The sequence below is a fragment of the Balaenoptera physalus genome, assembly GCF_965194825.1.
Source record: "Balaenoptera physalus genome assembly, chromosome: X".
Taxonomy (NCBI): Eukaryota; Metazoa; Chordata; class Mammalia; order Artiodactyla; family Balaenopteridae; genus Balaenoptera; species Balaenoptera physalus.
The window spans coordinates 25,845,238-25,860,831 of record NC_138903.1 but is presented as its reverse complement, the minus strand read 5'-3'; the positions used below and the strand labels follow the sequence as shown (position 1 = coordinate 25,860,831).

General features: G+C 37.2%; 1 long non-coding RNA gene across 2 annotated transcripts in view; it reads left to right on the top strand.

The window, feature by feature from the left end:
- Positions 1–15,594, top strand: part of LOC309652655 — a 316,601-nt gene that overhangs the window by 96,142 nt on the left and 204,865 nt on the right. For both annotated transcript variants that reach the window (XR_014258856.1, XR_014258857.1), the window contains one exon: positions 9,674–9,828. This is a non-coding gene — a long non-coding RNA (uncharacterized lncRNA). The remainder of the gene's footprint in view (positions 1–9,673; positions 9,829–15,594) is intronic.

The following is a 15,594-nucleotide window of genomic DNA, read 5'->3' as shown; positions in this document are numbered from 1 at the left end:
ACTTGGTTTTAGGGAGACTTCGTTTTAGATACAGATGTAATTTGTTAAAGTGAGGTCATACTGGAGTAGATTGGGCCCCTAGTCTGACTGGTGTCCTTATAAGAAGGGGAAATTGGAACATAGACAGGCACACAAGGAAATTATCAGGTGAACATAAAAGCAGAGATAGGGGTGAGATGTCAAGGAGCCAAAGAATGTCAAAAGATTGCCAGCAAACCATCAGAAGCTGGGCAGAGGCATGGGACAGATTCTCCTCATAGACTTCAGAAGGAACCAACCCTGCCAACACCTTGATCTTAGACTTTTAGCCTCCAGAACTGTGAGACAATAAATGTTTGCTGTTTAAGTCACCCAGTTTGTGGTACTTTGTTATGGTAGCTGTAGCATACTAATACACCAAGAGATGTGAAAAAACTTGACCTTACCACAAAATAAATCAGTGGGCTTTAGTTTGCAATGTAACAGAAGGTACCTTCTCCCCTTATAATGATCTTGTGAAGTTCCAAAATAGCTTAAAGTCTTAAGAATACACTGAAGTCAAGTATTTGGTAACAATAGAGCATATTTTATTAACAAATATTTTAAATAAGGGTGCATTACTATGCACATATTTAAATTGTTTTCATTTAACCATGCGTTTGCCCTTCGTGTTCCTTGTCACTGACAAATATCCAGTCAGAAAAGCTCTTACCTTTTCAGTTACAAATGAAATGTTTTTCAGTGAAGCAGCAGTTCTTCCTCATTAACAAAAAGACCCTTCAAATTTACTTCTCAAATAAAAATCTCAGAGAAATTGTAAAGTAACCCAAATTAGAAGTTTGTTGCCTGAACAAAAATTAGGCCTATGTGAAAATAAATTAAGCTGAATGCAATTTTATAATAATAATAAATATGATTCATAGGACAATTAAAACAAGTTCTGCCATGGGTCAAAATTTGAAAGTTTGTTCAAAAATACCAGAAGAGCTTTTAGTTACTGATAGATTATTAGGCTAAAATCCAGAAACATTAAGAGTTGACTTAAGAAGCATTTGACTTCTAGTTAACCTAAGCTATAGGAGAACCTTCTATACTCTATAACTAGAGAATATTTTCCACCCTCGCCTTGAGAGATTTCTAGTGTATTCAGTTGGCCAAAAAGTTCGTTCGGGTTTTCCGTACGATCTTGCCTGTAGACTATTAGATTTGCGAGTTGAGGGACCAGTGTCAAGGAGTAAGAGAGATTTTAATTAAGTAATGTGGATAATGTATTTTGGAGGCAAAAAAGATCTGGGGTCACATCCCAGCTCAGCCACTTAGAAGCTGCCGACAAGCTTTTTAAATTTCTCAGCCTTGGCCTCAGGTAGTCAAGGACCTACTTTGAAAGACTTTAATAATTATGAAAATTAAATGTAAAATGCCTAGCACAGTTTCCAGCTTGTGGTAGGAGGTCAATAAGTAGTAGTTGTTATTATTATTTTTTTATTAGTTGTTATTATTAGTTTACTTTTCTTCCAACTAAATCTGATGTTATAATCCTTTCTTTTCCCCCCATCTTGCTATAGTTGAACTTGGTATTCATTTTTCTTGCCATATGTGAACTTTCTACTGCTAATTTACAAAAAGGAAAGAATATGTAGTGGCTTTAAGGGTAAAGTAGGGTGGAGCCTGAATAGTGGTCCTCAATTATATCCATGTCCTAATCTCCAGAATCTGAATATGTTACCTTATATGGCAAAAGGGACTTTGCAGAGGTGATTAAGTTAAGGACTTTGAGATGGGGGATTATCCTGGAGTATCAGATGGGCCTGATGTACTCACAGGAGTACTTATCAGAGGGGCACAGGAAGAGTCAGATTTAGAGGATATGGTGATGTGATGATGGAAGCAGAGATTGGAGTGATGTGCTTTGAAGGTGGAGGAAGGGGCCAGAAGGTCACTTGAATGAATGAATACAGGCAGTCACTAGAAACTGAAAAAGGCAAGGAAACAGATTCCCTCCTAGGGCCTCCAGAAGGGACCAGCCCTGCCAAACCTTGACTTCAGTTCAGTGAAACTGATTTCAGACTTCTGACCTACAGAACTGTCATAGAATACATTTATGCTGTTTTAAACCACAAAGTTTGTGGTAATTTGTTACAGTGGCAACAAGAAACTAATACAGGTAGAGATGGTCATTTGAGGTCTGCATCTGTTAGCTAGTGTTACGTCATAAACCACCCTAAATTACAATGACTTAAAATTAACACGTATTTATTTAGCTCACATGTGTTTGGATCAGATGTACGGTTCTGCTGATCTGGTCTGGGATTGGCTGATCTCAGATGGGCTTACTCATGCATCTCAGGTCACATTGCCAGATCTGCTGTGTGCTGGCTGGTCTAGGGAGGCCTTAGCTGGAGAGGGAAGGTTGATCTCTGTTCAACATGCTCCCAAGAAGAGCTAGCCCCAGCTTGCTCACATGGTGGGTGGACAGATTTCTGAGAGAGGACAAGGAAGGGTATTTGACTTCTTGAGGCTTAGGCTCAGAATTGACACAGTGTCATATATGCTACATTCTATTGGCCAAGGCAGATCACAGGGTTAGCCCAGGTTTTAGTGGTTAGTGAAATAGATTTCACTTCTTAATGGGAGAAGTTTCAAAGTCATATTGTAAGGGATGGGGATATGGAGAAAAGTAAAGAATTTGAGATATTTTTGCAATCAATGTACCACACAGCCTCTCTTGGAAAAACATGTATCTTGATTTTCAACTGATTTCCCAGCTCCTGCATTTGGCCATCCCTTTAACCATCTCATAATTTCCTCTTTTTGCATAATGCCCACATGCCAAGGAACTTCTGATAACCTACTGTTAGCTATTAGTTTTGAAAAGATCTGATCAACTAATTCACTTGATGGCATTCATAGCTATTTACCAAGTGAAATTTGCCCCCCTTATATTTATCTTTTAGTGGCATATGTCTAACAGTTTTTGTCAAATTGATTTTTCAATATGTGATTCCAGGTTTAACAAGCCTCATCATGTGGAATTACTAATGGAGTATTATTTCAAGACTTTTCTGAACTCCTTCTAACACAGCTCAGCTGAGGTCTAAAAAGACCGTACATTGCATGCTGCTTTTTCTACATAAGATCTTTCCTTTCTGTTTCTTTATCCAGGTGTTACACTTTTTGAAGAAATAATGGTGTAGGCACATATGTAGATGAATATTAGAGTAAGAGAGGTTGTTGGTCTTGTGTCATGCAAGTTCCAGAGTCCAGATGGATTTGTGTAGCAGCTGTGACTTGATCAACTGTGAAAATATTTGTCCCAGGAAGCCTTCACAACAGCAACGCCAATTCCCCAAGAGCCATCTGGGTTAGTTTTTTTTTTAATTGAAGTGTAGTTGATTTACAGTATTGTGTTAGTTTCAGGTGTATAGCAAAGTGATTCAGTTATATATATATATTTTTCAGATTATTTTCCATTATAGGTTATTATGAGGTATTGAATATAGTACCTTGTGCTATACAGTAAATCCTTGTTGTTTATCTGTTTTATGTATAAGTAGTGTGTATCTGTTAATCTCATACTCCTAATTTATCCCTCCCCTGGCCCTTTCCTCTTTGGTAACCATAAGTTTGTTCTGTATGTCTGTGAGTCTCTTTCTGTTTTATATATAGATTCATTTGTATCATTTTTTAGATTCCACTTGTAAGTGATACCATGTGATATTGTCTTTCTGTGTCTGACTTACTTCACTAAGTGTAATATACTCTAGGTCCATCCATGTTGCTGCAAATGGCAATATTTCAATGTTTTCTATGGCTGAGTAATATTCCATTATATATATATCACATCTTCTTAAACCAGTCATCTACTGATGGGCACTTGTGTTGTTTCCATGTCTTGGCTATTGTAAATAGTGCTGCTATAAACATTGGGGTGCATGGATCCTTTTTTTTAAATAGATCTTTATTGGAGTATAATTGCTTCACAACACTGTGTCAGCTTCTGTTGTACAACAAAGTGAATCAGTCATATGCATACATATATCCCCATATCCCCTCCCTCTTGAGCCTCCCTCCCACCCTCCCTATCCCACCCCTCTAGGTGGTCACAAAGCACCGAGCTGATCTCCCTGTGCTATGCAGCTGCTTCCCACTAGCTATTTTACGTTTGGTAGGGTATATATGTGGCTGCTACTCTCACTTCGCCCCAGCTGTCCCCTCCCTCCCCCCCGTCCTCAAGTCCATTCTCTATGTCTTTATTCCTGCCCTACCACTAGGTTATCAGTACCTTTTTTTTTTTTTTTAGATTCCATATATATGCATTAGCATATGGTATTTGTTTTTCTCTTTCTGACTTACTTCAGTCTGTATGACAGACTCTAGGTCCATCCACCTCACTACAAATAACTCAATTTCGTTTCTTTTTATGGCTGAGTAATATTCCATTGTATATATGTGCCACATCTTCTTTATCCATTCATCTGTCAATGGACATTTATGTTGCTTCCATGTCCTGACTATTGTAAATAGTACTGCAATGAACATTGTGGTACATGGTCTTTTTGAATTACAGTTTTTGTCTTTTCCAGATATATACCCAGGAGAGGGATTGCTGGATCATATTGTAGCTCTACTTGTAGTTTCTTAAGGAACCTCCATACAGTTTTCTATAGTGGCTGCACCAATTTACACTCCCACCAACTGTTTCAGAGGGTTCCCTTTTCTCCACACCCTCTCCAGCGTTTATTATTTGTAGACTTTTTAATGATGGCCATTCTGACCGGTGTGAGGTGATACCTCATTGTAGTTTTGGTTTGCATTTCTCTACTATTAGTGATGTTGAGCATCTTTTCACGTGCCTGTTGGCAATCTGTATGTCTTCTTTGGAGAAATGTTTTTTTAGGTCTTCTGCCCATTTTTTGATTGAGTTGTTTGTTTTCTTGATATTGAGCTATATGAGCTGTTTGTATATTTTGGAAATAAAACCCTTGTTGGTTGCATCATTTGCAAATATTTTCTCACATTCTGTAGGTTGTCTTTTCATTTTGTTTATAAGCCTTTGCTGTGCAAAAGCTTATAGGTTTGATTAGGTCCCATTTGTTTATTTTTGCTTTTATTTCTTTTGCCTTGGGAGACTGATCTAAGAAAACATGGCTACGACTTATGTCAGAGAATGTTTTGCCTATGTTTTCTTCTTGGAGTTTCATGGTGTCATGCCTTTGTATTTAGGTCTTTAAACCATTTTGTTTATTTTTGTATATGGTGTGAGTGTTCTAATTTCATCAATTTAGCTGTCCAGCTTTCCCAACACCCCTTATTAAAGAGACTGTGTTTTTCTATCTGAGTTAGTTTTTATTTGTTTGTGATTTGTTGTTGTTCTTCTTCTTAAGATCTTGTCAAATCCAGAAAGTGAATGATGAATGAATGGATGAAGCTCACTCATTGCCACTTTTTTAGTTCAGTTCATTATCACTTTTTAAAATTGTGTTTGGAAATTAACATAGAGTAAAATGAACATTTATGGTCTATAGTTCTACAAATTTTAACCTATATATAGGTTTGTTTAACCACCATCATAATCAGAAAACAAAATAGTTCCTCTGTGCATGAATGTTTAAGGCAGCTCTATCCACAACCTCAAAAAACTGGAGGCAACCCAAATGCCCTTCAGTGGGTAAATGGATAAGCAAGTTATGGTACATCCATACAATGAAATACTACTCTGAGTAAAAGGCTAGTCTCAAAAGGTTGCATATTGTATGATTCCATTTATATAACATTATCACTCTTTGCTTGAACTTTCTAATCCCTTCCTATTAGGTTCAAGTTCAGTGTTGCTTCAGTTTTCAGTATAGCTTCAGACCATTTTGAAGCAAATGGTCTTTCAAAAATAAAAATAAAATCATACCATAGAGCTGCTTAAATCACTTCAATCATTCTGAAAATTCTTGGATATGATTTAGGAAGTTCTTTATGATGTGGGTCTTGCCTCCTTCTCCAGACTAATCCCCTTCCTCACCCATCTGATCACCAGTGTTCACCATATTCCTACAGTTCCTTGAATGCATCAGCCTCTCCAGCTCTATGTCTTTCCCTCTTGTCTAAAAATCCCCACACCTCCCCAACCACCTCATTGTCTTTCTTAGCATTTAAACTTCTCTAAGTCAAGCACTCAAGAAACAACTCTTCTGAAACAAATTCACTGATTTTTTTCAGGGAGATCATGGGGAGCCTCAAGTTTCTTAGTTTGTATCTGTGATTATAGAAGTGCTTTAAAAAGGAGCCTGGGGCTTCCCTGGTGGCGCAGTGGTTGAGAATCTGCCTGCCAATGCAGGGGACACGGGTTCGAGCCCTGGTCTGGGAAGATCCCACATGCCGCGGAGCAACTAGGCCCGTGAGCCACAACTATTGAGCCTGCGCGTCTGGAGCCTGTGCTCCGCAACGAGAGAGGCCGCGATAGTGAGAGGCCCGCGCACTGCGATGAAGAGTGGCCCCCACTTGCCACAACTATAGAGAGCCCTCGCACAGAAACGAAGACCCAACACAGCCATAAATAATAAATAAATAAATAAATAAATTTAAAAATAATAATAATAATAATAATTTAAAAAAAAAAAAAAAGGAGCCTGCCTATGAATCCATTAAAATGATTTGGAAGGGGTAGGATTGGCAGGTGCGAAGGCTCTCTAAGGCAAAGTGAATTTCAGCTTCTTCATTCAAAGCTTGTAGAGATCACAGTTTAGGTCTCTGCCCACATTTACAAATGGAATACACTGAGGAGGCATAAACACTTACTGAAACCTTTGTAGGAGCACATTTTGCCTGCCAGCAACTCTTTGCCAAGCAAACATTTTTAAAGAACTTGGACGATCCTGGCTGCCCCAGTGTTTTCATAAATATTTCCATCCGGCAGTCACAGAAGCCTTGCAGAAGAGAGTGGTCAACAGGAAAACTTGAAATGGAAGAGGTTCAGTGAGCAGCTGCTGAGTTGTAAAAATGTATGCAAAAGCATATGGCTGTCTTTAGGGCCTTAAGGCAACATTTTAATTTAAAAAAAATTTTTTTACCCTGCAAAGATCAAAACATATGATTCCATTTCAGAAGGTTTTCTTGTAAACAAACTCTTCACTTTGTAAAAGAGTGCATAAATGTTTAGCATGACATAAATATTTGTTTATCTAAATATATGTTTGAGATATACAAATTTTGGCATAATTTGACCTAGTGGTCATCATGGATTTCCGATAATCTCTTTGGCATTCTTGTCTTATGTGTTCACCTTTATTTGGGAAGATGTAACATTTAATTTTCTACCATTTTAAGCTGAATTGCAGAGGATATCTAGGTGAAAAGCGTTCAGAATTTGATGCTGGTGCAGAATGCTGCAATTTGCTTACTTGAATATAAATGCTGAGCTTTCAACACTTCTATATAGTCAGCTATGTTTTGAGTTTAATTCAAGTATTGAATTATATCTAAAAATATCTCCACTGTTAAGGTCCCAAACCTGCTGGTCATCCTTCTTATGTATTGGAATGGTGTTGGTTTAGCCACTAGGGATGAATCCTCTGCAGTGTGTCCCTTTATGTAGGCAAGAAATTCCCCATGGTAATCCTTTTCTTCTTGTTTGGAAAGGTCAGTTTTTCTGACATGGGCAAGAAATCTTCTCCAGGCATAAGTGGATTTAAATTATGATAGCTTTTTCCTCCCTGTTTCGTTAGGTCCCCACCCAAAAAACACCATATATATATATATATATATATACACACACACACACACACATATATTAAAGGATCCAACTGCCACTTTGTATTCAGCACTTCCCTTAGAACACCAGTGTCTTGGGATATTTCACCCCAAAAGTATTCCCTGACCAAATAAATTTGGGCAATTCTGCAACTGTATCAAATCTCAGTTCTTGTAGATTCTCAGTTCTCTTTAACATGCTCAACCCCTAATTAGCATTGCATAAAGACAGATCTTTTTCACTTGTTTAACACAGTATTTCCTAACTTATTTGACAATGGAATCCATTTTTTCTTAGCACGTAGCGCTTATTACAATTTTGGAGAAAACTTCTTGGGAAATGTAGTTTTAAAACTTTTATGGAATTTTTAATAAGATGAAGCCATCATCTAAATGTCCCCTTTCATAATGCTAACTTTGTGGCAGTTGCTAGCTCTCAAAAATTCAAAACAGATTAATGAAGCAACCAAAAGAAACTTTACTAATCAAAGTAACCACTCGTATGTATAACACAGCTAATAATATTTATAGCTTCTAAGCCACTGGAAACAGAATTTTAAATCAGGCTGAGATGTGAAAGGTCTGTTAAGCTAGTCCGCCTTCTTCAGACATAGATGGGGAAACAGCTGACATGATGAGGTCAGTCAGTGAGAAACAAAGGTGGAACAGGAATTAAAATGTCTGCATCCCCAAGCCATCATTCTTTTGATTCAAAAGATAAAGGCCCAACTTAGATGTTTAGAAATCATAGTGATTCTTAGTATTTGAACTCCATTCTTATGACCTTCCCAACACAATCTGTAACTCTGTATCATAAACCTCTAAACAAGGATATACTAACATCTTTTAAGTTTCTGTTTTGCTACAATAGTTCATTTTGAGAAACATTTATTACTTACTTAGTTACAAAAATATGTATTTTGTCCTTTGTAGAGATGTTTTAAACTCCATGAAACTTAGGCATATGTTTGTGTGTGTGTGTGTGTGTGTTCCTAACACATTTCTAAGTAAAAATGATTTTACAGTCCTTAATTTCTGGTAGTAATTGGAATTTTGTACATTCAAAAATATAGATTGACAGATTATTTTTTAAAAGAGGAAGATATTCTAAAAGACATCAGGAAGCTCACTTGGTAGGACTTTCCCAGGGTAACACTTCCAGCCTTATGTCTCAGACCCATTTCTCCCCACTGGTTGAAAATCTAACTTTTACTCCATGTTTTTTAAATTGATGAAGGTAATTGATTAGACATCTGCAAGCACAGGGCATTCTGTCTTGTTTCCTTCCCTCATGTGTGACTATGTTCCTTGGTGTGTCTGCTCGGAAAATTTTTCTTAAAACTATTGTCCAGAAGTCTGAATTGGAGAGGAGGGAGTTAGAAGCAGGACCAGGGAGACTTAACAAGCCCATTTAGCTCTCACACCTCAGCTTCATTGGCTAAAATCTTTATAAGCAAAAATGTGACATTTTGTCAAAATAAAAGAAAAAGTAAAAAGTAAATGAAAATAAAATTCTCTGTCAAGAATTGAAAAGCCAAAACCCTTTTAAGCATCATGGAGCTTTGCCACAATTTAAGGCTTGAATGTATAGAGCCCAAATGTCTCAGAGCTAAAAAGTTCTTCAAATATCTTCTGGTTTAAGGACCATTTTGCCAATTCGTGTGGTCAGAAGCTGAACACACTTTGAGACGAGGGCTGCTCCATCTTTAATGTGAATTTAGACCACCTGGGGATCTCGTTAAACTGCAGTTTCTGTTTTAGAGGTCAGAGGTTGGGCCGTTTCTAACAAGTTCCCAGGTGATGCCAGTGACGCTGTAAACACTTTGAGGAGCAAGGGCCTAGAGAAGAGCTGAAGGAAACAACTGGTCTCAATGAGGCTGAAAGAGCCTCGTGATTGGCTCTCGAATCTTCAGAGCTGTTCTTAAGGTAAAGTAACTGGTGGTGGTTTTCTCAGGTCCTGGTGTTTTTGCAAGTCTCCCTGCTCCAGGCGCCACAGATACCTCTTTTCTGTGGATTGAGGGACTGGAAACAAAACAAAAAGCAAGCCTCCTGGGACCAGATCCAGGGCCACCTTACTCCTTGCCACGGCGTTGACCTTCCTTTGCACTAGTAAGTTGCAATTTATGATGTTACTCTTTCTACTCTCCAACAAAGTGGGTCTTTCCGTTAATTTAAAAAACTTTATTTGTGCGTGCGGGGGCCCGCGGGGGGCGGGGGGGGGAACCTGGAATAGGTTAACTGCTTCTTTGAAATCTCCCAAGGTTTGATATGTAAAGCCCAGTGAAGGTACATCTCAGGAGAAGGTTTTGAAACTGTGGAAGCAGAGGGATGGAAAAAGAGGTAGGAAGGAAGTGATATGTACAAAGGATTTTTCTTAAGTAGCAAAATGGACATGGTGGGATGATGACTAAAGTCGGAATATAGGTTTTAGGTCTCAGGTAAGTTTTCAGTGGAAAACGGCCTGTTTGGTTAAACTTAGTGGCAGGGAATCAGGAATAATCTTGTCGACGACTTTGCTACTGTGAATTGCCCAGAAACTTCCTTAAACAATTTTCTTCCTGTTTGTTCATTTTATTCTCTATCAGAGGTAGCATGCAAATGGATGGAGTTTTAATTTCCTTTAATGCTTAGGGATATTTGGATAAAAAGGTGTCATCAAGTCTTTTGATGACTGTAAGCTCGCATTCATTGCTCTGTGATAGAATGTCGTTGGTAGAATAGAACACTCTTCAGTAACTCACCTCCAAAATAGATTTTTTTCCCCTGGAAAATGCTTATTTTCAGTTTGGAACTGAAAATATCAAAATTTTAAAAGGCTCTCTCCAACATTCAAATGAAGTAAGATGTAGTTGTTTGCCTTTCCTTTGGCAGATAATGTTATTAGAAAGTAATCAACAGAGAAAACATTCAGTGGCATTATGTAAGGACCAATTGTAATACCTCCAGAGCCAATTAGTTGCAAGTTAACCTTATGATAAGAGGTGGGGGGTTGGTGACGATGGTGGTGGAAGTAATTTACAAAAAAGACCCCTTTTTATGTAAATTTACATATATTCTTTTATTTTTAGCATCTTTAATTTTGGGGGGGGATATGCATTTTTCCTAAGCATGTTTACCAACTCAAAGCCAGAATTGTGTTTAAAAATATCAATTTAATATAACTTAGAGCAGCAGTGTTTTGTCCCCTTCCATTTATGTTGTGCAGAAAAACAGACTTCTGTGTGGTGAACGTGTGTTGAGATGAAAGCTTTAAGTTGGTGGCTAGTAGCCCAGTTATGAAAAACTTGGCTGCCTGCTGCTCCTTGGTAATGAATTCTACAGGCTGTTGTTTTCTGCTGATCGCCTATTTACAGTGATTTACTCCAAATATGTGGGCGTCTTAAGTATATGGGTGTTGTCCAAAGAAAAAAGTCAGTTTACCAAAAAAATAAATAAATAAATAAGAGGGGGGGAAAAAGTCAGTTTATTCTAAAGGATGAAATGAGAAGCAACAAACAATAGCTTCTGTTGATCCACTATTAATTCTCAAATTGAAAAAAGACCTGCCATAGAGGCTTGGAGGCCAGCAGAGGAATCAGCTAAGAGGGAGGGAACCCGTAAGAACCAAATGGTCACCTAAAAAGGGCCCACTGCACACCCACTGTGGGCATAGCCCTGAATTTAATGGTGTGGGCAGAGGGAAAGAGGTAGATACAGCCCGAACCTTTAAGAAATGTATTAATCTAGTTGATGAGACTGAATACTATCCAAACAAAATGATGAGCTCAATTGCAAATCAGAATAAAAAATGACGCTGTACCAATTTAATACATTATGACACACTGGTACAAGATAAGGCAACACTTCTTCCTAGGATTAAAAATTTACTCAGAGTGAAAAAGCCTGGGGTGATTCTAATTGAGACCTCTCTCCTTTCTAGGATTAAAAATTTACTCAGAGTGAAAAAGCCTGGGGTGATTCTAATTGAGACCTTTCTCTAGTTTATATAGATCCATTAATCAGTGCATTTGAGGTTAATATTTTTCAATTGCTTATAAGTTTACCTATTATGTCATAATTCAATATAAAATATTCAATCTTTGAGCACACCTACAGTATGACAAGCATTGTACTAGGTCTTAGTGTTATATGGAAAGATAATATATGTTTATTGACATTCAGAAGCTCCAAATGTTGGGAGGTGAGCGACAGATGTGAAAATGTAACCATAAACTAATGTGATAGTAATTATCGTATAAGAATAAACAAAATGATACAGGAGCATAGAGGGTAGTTATCAAGTTTACTTGAGGGATCCAGGACAGGATTCTCAGAGGAGGTTACATGAGGAATTTTAACTGCTCTCTGAGATGCAAGTATACCGTAAGTTTGGGACTGTACTGATTTTCTAATGGAAGGTCTCCATCAAGAAACAAAGTTAGCTTGCCATGACATTCATTTAGTGATTCTATGCTAGCCTTGCATGACCCCTTTTGTTCTATTTTAAATGATCACAACTTCATTTACTGTTCTAGAATTCTGCTCTGTCTTGAGTTTAAAGCTAAATGTCAATGATATGAAAACTTACCATTTTTCCAGTTCTAGTCTTTTCAAAAGTTTATGTGTAACTTTCTAGATTCAATGTAGTGAACTGACCATTCTAAGTATTTTAAGCAGAAGGGATTTAATATAGGGACTTATGTGTTTAAAAATGGAGGAACGAAAGTTAGCAGCCTGTCACTGGGCTCACTATAGCTGAGATTCAAAGATGAGGAAGATGCTGTTGGCACCGTACTTGCTGGGTCACATCCTCCTCTTATACCCACGAGTTAATGGCTTGTCACCAGGACCCTGAGTCAGGCCACAGACAGACATATCTTTGTGAATGCTTTGCAAGCAGTGACAAATAGTCACAGCAGGAAGATGGCCTCCAAGCCATTTGATCCTCAGAGTGGGTCTCACTGATGGAAACTACTGTTCAGAGACGTAGGTTAAAGACAATATGAAAATGTAACTTTAGCTTTCTACATTGTGGAATATGAAGGTATACAGAAGGGAAAGGAAATAAATGACAGCTAACAATTAACTGTTTTGTTCTCACTTTTATTCTTCAAATGTTACTAACACTTTCTTAGGATTTGATTAGCCTTGACAAATTGTTTAACTATATTTAACCTAAATACTAAATGTGTTTTATTAGCAGCTAGCTTACCTTACTCATTAAACATAAATTTACTGAAAACTCTCTGTGCCAGGCAAGTTCCCAGATGTTGAGGATACAGCTGTGTATTGAGTAAACCATGGTACCTGTCCTCAAGGAATTTACAGTCTATCAGGGAAGATAGGCTGTAAGAAATGACCCTCCCAAAATATGTACTGAAAATAATTGTAGGGAAAAGTAGGAGGTATGATAAAACATCAAAACATGGGAGCATAATATTGATTTGGATGGTCAAGAAAAGTTTTTCTTTTTTGTTTTTTTCTGAGAAAATAACATGACCTGAAATCTTTGATGACAGCTAGGGGATGAACTGAGGGGAAGAGGGTTGCAGGCCAAGAGAAAAAGAGCTATGTTTGGAGACAAAAATGATCTGGAACTTTCATGGGATTGTACAAATTTCAGTGGCTTAGGGAGGGTCGGTCTAAAGGCTTTTCCAAGATGTGATGAGTTATGTTTGTTTGTTTGTTTCTTTCTTTCTTTAATTGTTATGAAATGTACATAACATGAAATTGACCATCTTGATCATTTTTAATATATTTTTAGATTTTTATTATGGTAAAACACATAAAATGTAAAATTTACTATCTTAACCACTTTTAGGTGTACAGTTTAGCAGTATTAAATACATACACAGTGTTGTGCAACCAATCTCCAGAACTTTTTCATCTTCCCCAGCTGAAACTCTATTACCATGAAAACAACTGTCCAGTGTCTCCTCCCCTCAGCCCCTGGCAACCATCATTTTACTTTCTGTCTCTCTGAACTTGACTACTCTACATAACTCATGTAAGTGGAATCATATAATATTGGTACTTTTGTGATTGGCTTATTTCACTTAGCATAATGTCCTCAAAGTTCATCTATGTTGTAAGATGTGTCAAAATGTCCTTCCTTTTTAAGGCTGAATAATATTCCATTGTATTTATATACCACATTTTGCTTATCCATTCATCAGTGGAGGGACATTTGGGTTGCTTCCATATCTTGGCTGTTGTGAATAATGCTGATATGAACATGGATGTAGAAAGATTTCTTTGAGACCCTGCTTGTCTAATTTTGTGTATATACCCAAAAGTGGAATTGCTGGATCATACGGTAGTTCTATGTCGAATTGTTTTAAGAATTGCCATACTGTTTTCCAAAATGGCTGTACCATTTTACATTCCCACTCACAGGGCACAAGGATTCCAATTTCTCCATATCTTTTAGGTATATACACAGAAGTGTAATAGCTGGATCACCTGGTAATTCTGTTTTTAATTTTTTGAGGAACATCATAACGTTTTCCATAATGTCTGCACCGTTTTATATTTCTACCTGCAGTGCATGTTTCCAATTTCTCCACAGCCTTAACAACAGTTGTTTTCTGTTTCCTTGATAGTAGCCATCTCAGTGAATGTGTGGTGGTCTTCATTGTGGTTTTGATTTGCATTTCCCTAATGATTAGCAGTGTTGAGCCTCTTTTCTTGTGCTTATTGGCCATTTATATATCTTCTTTGGAGAAATGTCTATTGAACTCATTTGCCTATTTTTAATTTTTTTATAGGAGTTCTTTTTATACTTTGGATATTAATTCTTTATCAGATATATGATTTGCAGATATTTTATTCCTTTCCTTGGGTGTCCTTTTCACTCTGCTGATTATGTCCTTTGAAACAAAAGTTTTTAATGTTGATATAGTCCACTTTACCTCTATATAATTTTGTTGCCTGTGCTATTGGAGTCGTATCCGAGAAATCATTGCCAAACTCACTGTCATGAAGCTTTTCTCCTGTCTTTTCTTCTAAGAGATTTATAGTTTTAGCTCTTAAATTTAAGTCTTTGATCCGTTTGAACTTAATTTTTTATGGTGTAAGGTCCTACTTCATTCTTTTGCATTTGGGTGTCCAGTTTTTGCAATAACATATGTTTAAAAGGCTATCCTTTCACCAGGATGAAGTTTTAAATTTTATTTTACAATAAATGTGGAGGTTCTTGAGATAGCCCTCTCTCTTCTGTATTAATTTGTGGTTTATATACACATTTTGAATAAGTTTATAAACAAAGTTTTTGGTATTGGTAGGATTTTTCCAAAAATCTCAGTTCATACTTTGAGCTGTCCAACACTGTTCTTAGAGATGCTGGTCACCCTGCTTCATTCCTATTCTTAGAATGTTCTCTTGCCATTTATCTACTGCCTCCTCTATGTTTTCTTGTCTCTTTTCACTACCAAAATGCTTAGATGCTTGGGGAACAATTCTTCCAACACTTGTCTTGCAACATGGCATTTGTATATCTGCATTCCACTGAATGGGCATTCCTGAAGTTTCTTCTTCATGGCTTGTCTGAGGAGCTTTCCTTATTTAGTCTTCATTCTGCTCCATTTGACCATAACTCATTCCATCCTAAACAGTTTTCTACACCTTCTCCCCATACTGACTTCCTGATACTACATTTTTCTGGTTCACTGAATTTCAATTCAAAATGATTTATTTAATACCTCTCTTATTAGGTACATGAGATATAAATAAAAAAATACAGTACTCCCTATCAATAATTTTTATATTCCTCAGATTCTTCCTATGCTGGCTCCCTCACTAATTCTTCCACTTTCTTCTGGTATTTCTAGTACAGCCTTTAGTTATCTGTGCTCTTCTTTGTCCCCTTTCCCCATATTATAATTATATACATTCCTT